Source organism: Capra hircus, chromosome 1 (genome assembly GCF_001704415.2).
Source record: "Capra hircus breed San Clemente chromosome 1, ASM170441v1, whole genome shotgun sequence".
NCBI lineage: Eukaryota > Metazoa > Chordata > Mammalia > Artiodactyla > Bovidae > Capra > Capra hircus.
The window spans coordinates 119,299,251-119,313,599 of NC_030808.1; the positions used below are offsets into that span (position 1 = coordinate 119,299,251).

At 37.1% G+C, this 14,349-nt stretch overlaps 2 pseudogenes across 1 annotated transcript; one reads left to right on the plus strand and one right to left on the minus strand.

Annotated features, from left to right (window-relative positions):
• On the plus strand, window positions 220-1,359 carry LOC102174436 (annotated as a pseudogene). Its single transcript, XR_001295951.2, has one exon. The product of XR_001295951.2 is annotated as a high mobility group protein B1 pseudogene (transcript).
• On the minus strand, window positions 10,384-11,621 carry LOC102174700 (annotated as a pseudogene).

Sequence of the window (14,349 nt, forward strand, 5' to 3'; positions counted from 1 at the left end):
ACTGGTACAGGACAAAAAACAAAGTTTTGGAGAGAGGTTAATGATAAACTCAGAGGGTGAGTTCTACTTCAAGGGAACTTCATTTTAATAAGATCTCTTTTGTCCCTGATGAATTGTTTAAAATAAATAAATAAATCTGCAACCATCAGTGGCTATTTTTCCTTCTATTTGTTCCCTTCACCTCCCAGCCATTTGCAGCAGGAAAGAATTAAAGCCAGATTGCAGTACAATGAGCTCCCTAGAGACAGTGCTGGGGCAAGTGAGAACCGGACGGGCACTGGGCGACTCTGTGCCTCGCGGAGGAAAAATAATCATGGGCAAAGGAGATCCTAAGAGGCCGAGAGGCAAAATGTCATCATATGCATTCTTTGTGCAAACTTGCCGGGAGGAGCACAAGAAGAAGCACCCGGATGCTTCAGTCAACTTCTCAGAGTTTTCTAAGAAGTGCTCAGAGAGGTGGAAGACCATGTCTGCTAAAGAGAAAGGAAAATTTGAAGACATGGCAAAGGTGGACAAGGCCCGTTATGAAAGAGAAACGAAAACTTATATCCCTGCTAAAGGGGAAACAAAAAAGAAGTTCAAGGATCCCAATGCACCCAACAGGCCTCCTTCGGCCTTTTTCTTGTTTTGTTCTGAGTATCGACCAAAAATCAAAGGTGAACATCCTGGCCTGTCCATTGGCGATGTTGCAAAGAAACTGGGAGAGATGTGGAATAACACTGCTGTGGATGACAAGCAGCCTTATGAGAAGAAGGCTGCTAAGCTGAAGGAAAAATATGAACAGGATATTGCTGCATATCAAGCTAAAGGGAAGCCTGATGCAGCAAAAAAGGGAGTTTTCAAGGCTGAAAAAAGCAAGAAAAAGAAGGAAGAGGAGGAAGATGAGGAAGATGAAGAGGATGAGGAGGAAGAAGAAGATGAAGAGGATGAGGAGGAAGAAGATGATGATGATGACGAATAAGTTGGTTCTAGCGCAGTTTTTTTTTTTTTTTCTTGGCTATAAAGCATTTAACCCCCCTGTACACAACTCACTCCTTTTAAAGAAAAAAAATTGAAATGTAAGGCTGGGTAAGATTTGCTTTTAAACTGTACAGTGTCTTTTTTTGTATAGTTAACACACTACTGAATGTGTCTTTAGATAGCCCTGTCCTGGTGGTATTTTCAATAGCCACTAACCTTGCCTGGTACAGTATGGGGGTTGTAAATTGGCATGGAAATTGAAAGCAGGTTCTTGTTGGTGCACAGCACAAATTAGTTATATATGGGGATGGTAGTTTTTTCATCTTCAGTTGTCTGATGCAGCTTCTACGAATAATTGTTGTTCTGTTAACTGAATACCACTCTGTAATTGCAAAAAAAGAAAAAGAAAAAAAGTTGCAGCTGTTTTGTTGACATTCTGAATGCTTCTAAGTAAATACAATTAAAAAAAAAAGAATTAAAGCCACTTAAAAGAAGACCACAGTTAAAAGGGAGGAGCCTTTCTGTCTTCTAAATTCCAACTTTGAACATTTATTGCACCTGTGAACCTTTTTGCTTTTCTATTGTTCTAATATTATTTAAACTGATTAGACAAGGGTTTCATGCTTGGAACAAAAGTTCTATTCTTACTACTCTAGTTGTTTTTTAGTTGCTAAGTCATGTCTAACTCTTTTGCGAATGCATGGACTGTAGCCCTTCAGGCTCCTCTGTCCATGGGATTTCCCAGGCAAGAGTACTGGAGTGGGTTGCCATTTCCTTCTCCAGGGGGTCTTCCTGACCCAAGGATCAAACCCACATCTTCTGCATTGGCAGGCGGGTTCTTTACCACTAAATCACTAGGGAAGCCCATATATATGTGTGTGTGTGTGTGTGTATGTAGAAAAGTTTGCAAAGTTAAATAGAAAACTAAATCTGAAAGCAAAACATGAAATCAAGTCTGTCATGAAAGTAAATATGAAAACAGGAGAATCTGTGATTAATTTCCAAATGCACAATATGTATAACTAGTTTTAAGATTCAGATAAAAAACACTGTGATTTGAGTGAGCTATAAAGAGTCCAAAGAGGGAAGGGATCAAGACAAGAATTAGAATGTGAAAAGCAGATATGTTGAGTTTTACCATTAAGGTCATCCGTGCCACCGTGTTTAAATGAAGTTCTTTGGCAAGAGATCTAAGAAAGATCCTTCAGAGAGAAAGATAGGCATGTCCTGAACAGGAAAGGGGAAGATAGGCATATAATCAGCTATGATTATAACAAGATTTTGTTCAGATGCTAATATCTATGGGAATATGTTTTTAAAGGAATAAGGTCCCATTTATCATTTTTCCCTAAGTCAGGCAATGAAAATAATAAATTTGGGCTTTAAACAAAATCAGTGAGACTTTTAACTAGATGGAAGATTAATGGGGTATTATCAAAATCAAGTGAGGGGGGATTCTGGTCAATGTTACAGAGTAGCTCAGTTTATTTAAAAAAATAATCACCCTAAGTTCCACTAACCCTTAAGAACATATGCGACTCTCAGTCCACTTGTATGGCTTTGATGTCTCGTTTTAAACCCTGGTCTTGACTCATAAGACCCTACTGCATAACATGGAAAGAACTGATAAAATAACCTTAAACGCTGCCTTGTTTACCATAATTAGTTTCTTCTGAAATACTTCCCCCTTTTAAAATACATATCCCTGAGACAGTAATTTCTGTAGATTGTGAAATCCCATGGGCAAAACCATAATCTTGCTCACTTCAAGCAATTGACATATTCCTTAAAAGCCTCTCATCAAGATTTTTCTTCAAAAAGAAAGAGAAAAAAATAAACTTAATTTTCTAACACTGGAGTTATCTTCATCTGGCTTTACCAAAGGAAATGCCACCAATATGCTGAAAAATATATTTCCTTTGATTTCTTCTCACTATTTATGCATATAACTCTGAGAAATACAGTATAATTGTAGAATATTAGAATAGAAAGAAGTGTCCCTGCTTGTTTAATCCAATATACCTCCTTAACATACCAACATTGAGACCAAGAGAATCCATCAGTTTGCTAACGTAGGGACTCAGCTGCACCTAGATGATGATTAAATCCCAAGAAAAGGATTTTTAGATGACATCACGTTCCTTTTCTTGAACATTATCATTAAGATGTTGCTTAACTGAAAACATTTCAGGGAAATTTTTTCATGTTTGTTTTATTTCAGCCAGTACATAATCCATAACTGGTCAGAATTTGGAAGCATTTTGTAGTTCTGTTTTTCGCCTTGGTATCTTCCACAATGTTCACGTGCAAGAAGAATAGTGTTAAAATTTCATCACATATGATTTGCAAAAGTCTTGGGCAAAAAATTCTAAAAACTACAATAAAATTCAGGGGATTTCTTTAAAACATGAAGTCCAGAAGCCATAACACAAAACAGATACACTTTAAATAGTATAAAATCAAACTCAATAATTAATTGATAAATTTGGAAAATAGACACTATATCAAAGTGAACATTATCAATAGGAGTTATCATATCTGGTCCAAGCTGAACTAGGTATGGGTTTCATTTCTTTTAGATTATCTTTTAGCAAGGAGAGAGCAAGAATCCCCAGGTGGACCAGCCTATAGTCACTGGCAGCTTCTTAGTAAGTTTATATCATGATAACATACAGTAGTTTTCTGAGTGTCATGAAGTGAAAAGCTCTGGAAAGACCTGATCTATAACATATAAAGAAGTCTTGTGTATCATGAAACAGTTGAATAGCCCGATAGAAAATTGAGTATAAAGATGATTCACAAAATTGCATATCTAAAATACCAATGTACAAAGACGGGATTTTTTTGGTAATCATGAAAATTCAAATTGAAGTAAAAGCTTAATATCTGTTTATACTCATAAAACTGGCAAAATGAAAAAGTACAGTGAAGTCTATTTCAGGTAAGGAGGCAAAGAGAAGAATATTCTCATTTATTGCTGGTGATTAGGTGAAAAATGTCAGCAATTTGGAAAAATGACCTGGCAATATCTCTTAAGCTTTAAAATATATATAAAATATGTTATTTATTGTATACATGTTATATATAATATATAATTATATTATATATATTTATATTTATATATATTTATATATATTATAATATATAATATAATGTTATATATAAAATATGCTATTTTGAAATAACAATTCCACTCTTGAAAATACAAAATAAAATCAACTGCATTGATTTGTACACTCACGAACACATATACATAATTCAGAATGCTTATTGGACTGTTACATATTATTTTTCATAGTAACAATTAGGAACAAATGTGAACAGATAAAAAACAAGTGTTATTAATAGAGAGATTGTTTGTTCAGTGTAAAATTAACTTTGTAAGACATATATCAAAGAACATACTTTTAATATTAATTTATTATTTTTTAAGCGATGGAGTTCTGTTTTATTATTGTGGGAAAGACTTGTTTAGAATGAGAAATGAGGGCTTCTATAAAATTCTAACAATCTACAATAATATTGATTTTTTGTACCTTACATTATCGATTTTCTTGTATTTACAGAAATAACTTTCTGATGTAATATTTGTCATAGTATTTTTATCTACATAATTATATTTGGAGAGATAGGGTATCTTGCCTTTTCTTTTATCTAAAGAGAACATGTTTTTACCTTTGTCTGTGTACCATGATGGACTGGTACCATGACGGACTTGTCTGGCAGGAATCGGAGCTCTGAAGGGGATGCAGTTGCTATGGAAGTTGCCAATCAGGACAGAGAGGTAGGGGAGAAACTTCTGAGGTTTTTCCTTTCCTCTCTCCTTCCAACCTCCTTTATAGTCTTTAATATGCTAACTCCAGCCAGAAGTGCAGTAGTAATTCTTCCTGCAGTATAAAGCAGATTGGGGTAAGGAAAAGCAATGGCTCTGAAAACAAATTGGCCTAGTGTCCTTCCCTTTGGATCAGATGAAAAGTTTGACAGTTTTATTCATTTTTCTTTCATCATCTCAAGGTTTTTTCAGATGATCTCCTTTAATAGCTTTGTTATTTTTATTAGTCTTGTTTCTTTCCAGAATTTTGGGAGTTTTTTTTTTAACAGTTCTAAAAGAAATCTTAATCTCATGTAAAGTTTCACTAATTTTATTACTCACCATCATTTCTTATACTACTTCTTTGCCATTCTCAAGCACTTTTATTACAGTTTTTATTTTTATTTTTTTCTCACAAATGTTCCCTCAGGTAAGTGGCACATTCTTAATATATCACTCTTTTCTTTCTTAGCATTTTTTTTTTTTTTTTTTTTACGTAAGGAAGATAATTCTAACGAGAAGTAGATTCTTTTCTTTTAAGGGCTACTTTTTCTGCTTGGATATGTGAAGACTTTATTTTCAAATCTGGTAATAAAATTAAAAGCAAACAAACAAAATGAAAGCTTTAGCCCATCTCTTGAAATGTTTCTCTATCTGAGGCTTCAATTCTGTCTCTTTAGGGATTTTTTTTCCTTCTTTGATTATTGCTTCTCCTTGATCTTGATTCCTTTTATACCTGCATTAAATAACCTATTCACTGGCATGTCCTTAACCATGGATGAATTAACAATGACCTTAATCTGGACTTGTGTGAAGTATTTTTAACTGAAAGTCCCTGAAATTTCTGTCATGTGTGTAACTCCATTTATATAGACTTTTTATAGATATTTTTGTGGTTGTCATTTTGGTGGAAACTTGGAAGGGAAAGGAGTTAAATATCTGCATACAAATCACCATTGCATACAACAAGTGTGTCTTAACAAAATGTAAGCGTTGTTAATCATACTGTTCTCTCCAAATACTATAAGTGGATATGGCTATTTGAGCAAATGCCAAACTCTTCTCCTCTTAAGGGGGTTCCAAGTGGTAGAAGATGGGGAAAAGACCTTCCTTCAGAAATTCAGAGAACTGGGGAATCAAATTAATCTCCAGGGCTCTTTGGTGTCACTGGTGTTGTAGTCTGTATTATTGGTGTGAACTGAAGAGTTGACTCATTGGAAAAGGCTCTGATGCTGGGAAGGATTGGGGGCAGGAGGAGAAGGGGACGACAGAGGATGAGATGGCTGGATGGCATCACCTACTTAATGGACATGAGTTTGAGTGAACTCCAGGAGTTGGTGATGGACAGGGAGGCCTGGCGTGCTGTGAATCATGGGGTCGTAAAGAGTTGGACACAACTGAGCAACTGCACTGAACTGAACTGAATCCATTTATTCATTTAGATTATAGTGTCTCATTAGTGTGTTGTGATAAGTTGAGAAGGAGCAAGACACAGTGGAATAACTTTGGAAATGGGCAGATTCTTGGCTCTTTAAGTAAGAACTCTGATTCTCAGTTTCCTTCTCTGTAAAATTCTACTTATGTCATTTGATACACTTTTATCTTGTGGCTACAGTGTACTATAGGTCATATATTAAGATTCTGAAGGTATAAAGGTGCATAATATCCAGTCTCTGCCCCAAGGATTATATAGCTAAATGTACTATGAAGATTATGTGAGAGGAATGCATTTATTTATTTAACAAATACTTGAGAGCATAATTGTTATTAGGAGCTCTTCTAGGCCTTGGGTTATTGAGATGAACAAGACAATCCTATTACCCTACGGTTAATACATTTTAGTCGGGGACAAAGATAGATGATTAAGAATTACAGTGTCAAAAGTAATGTCAAGTTTTGATGAATTCTCTGAAGACAAAAAGGACTGAGATAGAAAATGCATGAGTTTGAAGAGGAGGCATGGGATCTACTTTAGATAGGATAGTTTGGGTGGCCTTTTGGAGAAATGTCTGGGAAAAGGGCATTGTTGAAAGAGGACATTTTTTAGAGTTTTTGAGAAATAGCAACAATGCAAGAGTTGCCACACTTTGATGACTTAAGTGGAGAGTGGCAAAGCTGAGAGTGGAACAGGAGCCTGTAGATCTGTTGCCATGGTAAGTAGTATAGATTTTATTCTAAGTGTAATAAAGGGAAAACTTTGGAGAAATTTACACAGGGGAGGAGATAAACTGATTTGTGCTTTGCAAAGTTTAGTCTGGCTGTTGAGTAGGGAGGCAGATGTGTAAGCAGGGGAGGGAAAAAGTGGGGCAGGAGTAAAGGAGAAGTTAATATAGGGATGTAAGTCAGAGCTGCAGCTTTGCCTTGAGAGTAGCCATAGAGTGAATGAGCCATCATCAGATAACAGAATACTTGGCAGGGACAGGTTTTTAATAAATAATTATATTATTATCATTAAGTCTGTACTAAGTGAGTGAAGTCCCTCAGTTGTGTCCAACTCTTTGTGACCCTGTGGACTGTAGCCTACCAGGCTTCTCTGTCCATGGGATTCTCCAGGCAAGAATGCTGGAGTGGGTTACCATTTCCTTCTCCAAGTCTGTAATAAGCAACCATATATTCAGTCATTAGCCAAACAGAAAAAAGTAGAAATAATTTTCTCTTGAACTTTATAAGACAAAATTGGAAGTTATCAAGATAGCTGTGTAAGAGTCTTCATAAAGAGACCATAGAAATTCTGTAAACTGGCAAGATAAAGAAAAAATAAAAAACACTGGAGAAATGGAGAAAAAGAACTAAGAGGAAGAATGTATGGCTAATAAGCATATGAAAATATAATCTAACTTGTTTAATCAGGGAAATTAAAGTTAAAACAAAGAGATAATATCATACCCACCTGTTTAGCAAAAATTAAAAACTTAACAACTAACAGGTATTGGTAAATATATAGGGAATTCAAAGCATTTATACACACTGCAAGTGGAAGTCTATATTGGTAGAAACATGTTGGAATACAGTATGGCATTATATAATATATTTGAAATTGCTGTTTCCCCATGACCCAGCAATTCTGTTCCTACCTATGATATTCTATAGCAGTTGTTCTTAAAGTTAGTACCTGAACCTGCAGCATCCACATCACCTGAGAACTTGTCATAAATGCAAAATCTTAGGGTCTGTGATGATTAATTTTATGTTTCAACTAGGCTAATCAATGACCAGAAAGTTGATAAAATGTTATTTCTGAGGATGTGGTGGAAAAGATGAACATTTGAAGCAGTATAAAAAGTATGCATTGAAGGCCTGAATAGCACCAAAAGGCAGAGGAAGGGCAAGTTCTCTCACAGTCTTATTGAACTGGGATATTCATCTTTTGTTCTTAGACATGGCGGTTTCTGGTTCTTGGGTCTTCCAACTTCAGGACTTCCCTCGAATTCTTCACCACTTCTTCCACTTCTCAGGCCTTCTGCCTTGAAGTCAATTATATCTGGCTTTCCTGATTCTCTCTCTCTTTATATATATATGTATACACGCACACACACACATATACATTTATCCATGTTTGTATCCTGTTGGTTCTTTTTCACTGGAGAACCATAATACACATCCCATTCCAGACCTACTGAGTGAGAAACACTGAGACTGAAGTGTGGCAATCATGTTTTAACAAGCCCTGTAGGTGACTGATAAAAGCTAAAATATGAGAACCACTACATTAGAGAAAGACTTGCACACATGTACCAGGAGACATGTACAATGCATGGTTTATGGCATCTCTATGTATAGTAGCAAAATATAAAAAGTAATCTATATTTCTATTAGTAACAGAAGCTATAAATGAATACTGTATAACAGTGAAATGAATGAATTATAGCTGAATGCAACATGCATTAATCTCAGAAATACAATAATCAGTCAAAAATAAGGCAGAAAATTAAAAATGAAAACATAATTTTATGTATTACTAAAAATTAAAGAGTATCCCATTGCAGGGAATAAATATATGTGGCAAAAGTGGTAAAATGCTCTGGAAGAAGTAAGGGAGTAATAAAATGAAAATTCAGGGAAGTGGTTCTTTATTAAGGAGGTGAAAAATGGGCTGGAGCAGAAATTTTCATTTCCTAAACTGGTGAAATGTGCATATTCGTTATGTATGATGCTTTAGTATTTGTTTTTATTGCTCAAAATTGGTAACAATAATAAAAAGTAAAATACTGGTAACAGGAATAAAGCAAATGACCAAAGAGAAAACATGGAGAAAAAACAGTGGACCACTTTCCCTGAGGTAGTCATGCTGTTAGGAAGCATGCAAAGAAAGTTTAGGAATGAAGCAATATTTGTATTCACAGTTCTTTTCTCCTCATCTTTGTTTCTCCTCCATGCCATAAGTTCAGTCATTGAAACTGATACTTATTTTAATGCAAAGCCAAACTGGTTCTTAAAATATGGAGCAGATAGAAAAATGCACAAATAACTAAGACAAATAAGCCCAGAAAAGCAGAAGGTATTAATAAATCTTAAAAATGTTAAGTCTAAGTACTCTGATGCAATTAAAAATGGTAAACTCCAGCCAGTGGACTGGAAATTATATCAACATATTCCCTAAGCTTTCATGAAGCAAGGATGAGCTGTGATCCCTGCAAGAAGGGCAAGTGACAGAAGGTATTTTGTGAACAAGATGCTGTGTACTTGGGTAACACTATAGAAAATTTGCCTCCTTGTCATGGACTCTGAATCACTGTTTATACAGGAAATAGGATTAAAATGCATGCTGGTCATCCACACTGCACACATAAATGCTCTTCAATTCAAAATGACTAATTACTGCAGTAAAATATTCTTCTGTATATAAGCAGAGGAAATTTCTTTTCTTCTATAATTCCATTTAGGCACTTAAGGATGTCAAGTTTCAATTATAAAAGGAAGAGTTAACCCATTTCTATCTCATTTGGAAGTATGCTATCATTTGAGTAAGATTTTATTTTGTCAGCTAAGCAAATGAAGACAGGTGTGTGTGTGCACTACGTGGAGACAAACAGATTATGTGAAATATTTCAAAGACTACTTTTGAGACATGAGTTATTGTACCAACTGCCTAAGGTACTGTTTTGCCATGGAGTAAGATAGTTATCTTCTCTACAGGATGCCAGTTAGGGACAATAGAAACTTTACATGGCCTTGAATTGTGTGTTGAGAAATGTTTTTTTTTTTTTTTTTTAATAATAGTTGGGTATAACTCAAATGAATAAAAAGTTGTTATAAATAAGCATATAAATAATGGTGTTTCAATTTCAACATTGCTAGAATAGAATACCTGGAGTTCCTGATATAATTTCTGTTGGCTTTTGCAGTTGTGAACCTAGACCATGAGTATTTTCCTTTAAACTGTATACATTCTTTTTTTTTTTTTTTTTGACTCCTGATTTTATTATTCAATTTCTCTTTTCTATTTAAAGTAGTCTTTGGTGGCTGGGAAGCCTGGCCTCCCAAGAACAGAGTCAGTTGGAGCTGGTTGTTGTTGGAAGGGGATTGGGATGGGGGACTGGGAGGAGGACAGTGAGACCCTGCTCTGCTCGCGGTCCTGGGTGGAGAAGTCGAACTGCACTTCACAGAGCCTGGGGTGTGGTGGGAAGGGGATGAGGCAGGAGTGGAAAACTGGGGGGATGGGACCCACCTCAGTCCCCAGCTTCATTCTCTTCTAAAGTTTCCCCACTGGTAGCATTCTCTGCAGTCTTAGAGGCCTTTTTTTTTTTTTTTTCTTTTTCTGGGTTTTCCAGCTTGCAGAAATCTGGAGGAGTGCCTTGAGCTCTGCATCCTGGACCTCCATCTCGGACTTGTAAAGGTCAGGCTCAAAAGGACCACTGGTTATCCACATGGGGCCATTGGGCATAAGAACTGTAAATTTAAACTGGGCAACAAATTCACCCTCCTTCTCACAGAGAACATTAAATGGTTGTAGCAGTTCATGTTTGGCGCACTCCACCACACCCATGCGGGCCTTCTTCTCATCTTCAAATGCTCTTAAAGGGCCTGGTATCAAAACGCCTTTCGACTTCACTGAAGAAGGCATGGTAAGTTTTCATTTTCAGGCCATACTGCTTAGAGGGGTCTCTCTTGTAAATGATGGTTCTCTGTCCTGCATCCTTGGCCTTGCCCTCTCCTGAGCTGACGAGAACATCCACAGCATACACTTCATGTACCTCAAATTCCGCTTTTTCACGGTCTTTCTTCTGCTGGTCTGTGGGATTCTGGATAATGATTTTCTCTCCATCAGTGGCATGCTGCTTCAACTGGCGTGACAGCATACCTTCTATTGGCGTGCAATTAAATGAGTGGGCAACTTTGTTCCAGGCCTCTGTCACTTGTGTGTTCTGATTTCCAGGTTTGACCAGGCGTAGGGCAGCTTCAGCACAAAGGTGAGCTGCCTTAATGACATCTGCTTTCCGCCCTGTTACTTGGGTCCCCTGAGCTACATCAACCACAAAAGTGTGAGCCACATTAGCGATGAAGCCATCCACGTGGACCCCAAGGTCAATTTTTACCAAGTCACCTTCCTTGAGAATATAGTCCTGGTCGCTCTTCAAAGGGGAGAAGTGACATACACAGTTATTTACTGAAATGCTGGTGGGAAAGGCAATACCTTTCTTCATTTCTTTTTCTTTTTTGAAAATCTTCCCTGTTTCTTCTATTATCATGGCATCCCCTTTCTCACTCAGGCTCAGTACCGACACACCTGAACAGGATGCTTCCCCCAAGACCGAAGTACCCAGTTAGCAATGTCGCCCCCCATCTTATATTTGGTCACGACCAGGTCCTCAGCGATAGTTTGCTCCTGTTGCTCGTCCTTGCCCAACATCTTCCCACCACCACTGCAGCCTTGTTTCTCTTGAGCCACCGCCTCTGTCGCCCTTCTCAGCCACAAGCTGTGGTCAGAAACCCCTTCAATCCACGAGAAGACCGTGAGCCTAAACTGTATACATTCTTTACTGAGTGTTTTGAAGAGCTGAAAAGCAAAAGGATTTTAAGGATCTGGATTCTTTTTTATGTCTAACTGAGGGCAGTCAGTGAACTTTCGGTAAATTCTAGACAGGGCATTGAACCTGTGTCTTATGGAAGAAGTTTGTTAAATGATTAGGCTTTTTATCAACGCTTTACCTTCATATGAGGTAGTTTCTCAAGCTATGTGAGGAATAGCACTGATATTTAACTGCATTTCATTACCAAATTAGAAAATATTAAATATAAACTTTAAAACATTTCAAAGTAATTTTCTAATGAAGTTATCACCTGTTCAGTTCAGTTCAGTCGCTCAGTCGTGTCCGACTCTTTGCGACCCCATGAATCGCAGCACGCTAGGCCTCCCTGTCCATCACCAACTCCCAGAGTTGGTCAGACTCACGTCCATCGAGTTGGTGATGCCATCCAGCCATCTCATCCTCTGTCGTCCCCTTCTCCTCCTGCCCCCAACCCCTCCCAGCATCAGAGTCTTTTCCAATAAGTCAACTCTTCACATGAGGTGGCCAAAGTGCTGGAGTTTCAACTTTAGCATCATTCCTTCCAAAGAAATCCCATAGCTGATCACCTTCAGAATGGACTGGTTGGATCTCTTGCAGTCCAAGGGACCCTCAAGAGTCTTCTCAAACACCACAATTCAAAAGCATCAATTCTTCAGTGCTCAGCCTTCTTCACAGTCCAACTCTCACATCCATACATGACCACGGGAAAAACCATAGCCTTGACTAGATGGACCTTAGTTGGTAAAGTAATGTCTCTGCTTTTGAATATGCTATCTAGGTTGGTCATAACTTTTCTTCCAAGGAGTAAGCATCTTTCAATTTCATGGCTGCAGTCACCATCTGCAGTGATTTTGGAGCCCCCAGAAATAAAGTCTGACACTGTTTCCACTCTTTCCCCATCTATTTCCCATAAAGTGATGGGACCAGATGCCATGATCTTTGTTTTCTGAATGTTGAGCTTTAAGCCAACTTTTTCACTCTCCTCTTTCACTTTCATCAAGAGGCTTTTTTGTTCCTCTTCACTTTCTGCCACAAGGGTGGTGTCATCTGCATATCTGAGGTTATTGATATTTCTCCTGGCAATCTTGATTCCAGCTTGTGATTCTTCCAGTGCAGGGTTTCTCATGATGTACTCTGCATATAAGTTAAATAAGCAGGGTGACAATATACAGCCTTGATGTACTCCTTTTCCTATTTGGAATCAGTTTGTTGTTCCACGTCCAGTTATAACTGTTGCTTCCTGACCTGTATACAGATTTCTCAAGAGGCAGGTCAGGTGGTCTGGTATTCCCATCTCTTTCAGAATTTTCCACAGTTTATTGTGATCCACACAGTCAAAGGCTTTGGCGCCTAACTATATTTCAATACAAAATCAGCAATGATTAAAATTTTGGGAGCAGAGTGGATAACCAAAAGGAAAAAACTAGAAACATAAGAAAAGCTTTAAGTCATAAAGAGGGCAGTAGAAACAAATTCAGAATTTAAACATACAGAAATGCTTAAGTGGTAAAGAATCTGCACAGTGTTAAAGAATCTGCCTGCTAAAGCAGGAGACTCAGGAGACACGAGTTCAATCCCTGGGTCAACAAGGTCCTTTGGAGAAGGGAATGGCTACCCAATTCAGTATTCTTGCCTGGAAAATACCATGGCCAGAGGAGCCTGGTGGGCTACAGTCTAGGGGGGTGCAAACAATTGGACTTAATGCTTGCTTAGCTAATAGTGATGAAATATAAAGCCATATAAATGAAGTTTATGAAATATTGTATACTAACATGAAAAATCTAAGTGATAAAGATGGTATAAACAATGCAATAATAACTGTTGCAGTAAAAACCTCATGTCCCACAACACATTATAATGATTAGGAAGGAATAGCATTTAAAATTAATAGCAGCTGTTTCTAGATGATAGAAGTATGTATGTTTGGTTTGTCAGCTTTTCTCTATTATTTAGGTTGCTTATAATGGGAATTTATTTCTTTTATAATAGAACAACTGATGAAACTTTTTAGAAAGAGAGAAAATCCAAATCAGTAATGTGTTACAACAGCATAGAAAATTTCCAATTTTTTTTCATTTTGGATGTTGTATTGGGTATAATGTGAGTATATTCAAGAGATAATGTTTATTTTTTATATTTAGTTGGTGCCTTTTCCAAGTTGGGAACTGTTTTTTCTCTGACACTGGTTAGTATGCATTTGCTGGAGCAGAAGTGGTTAATGGTGGTCTGTGTATATATCATTCAGGTGATTCAGAGTACACTGAATAGAAACTCAAGAGCCCCATGATGGGAGAATTTTTCAATTTACATATGACTAGTATTTTAAGCTGTGGTTATGTTTTACAAAATAGACTTTTGCTTTCAGTTTCACAAAATGTTCTGTGATATATTTCAGATATTAGATTTCCCTCACAACTATGAACAGCAACTCAAGTTTGAAGTTAAGAAATTGTTCTCTTTTGTGTTCCAGATGGTGCTAAACATGAGTGAACATGATCTATAATTTGTTCTTGATAGTTATGTTTCTTTGTTCATGTTCTAATATTCGTGTGGACACAGGCAAGTGCC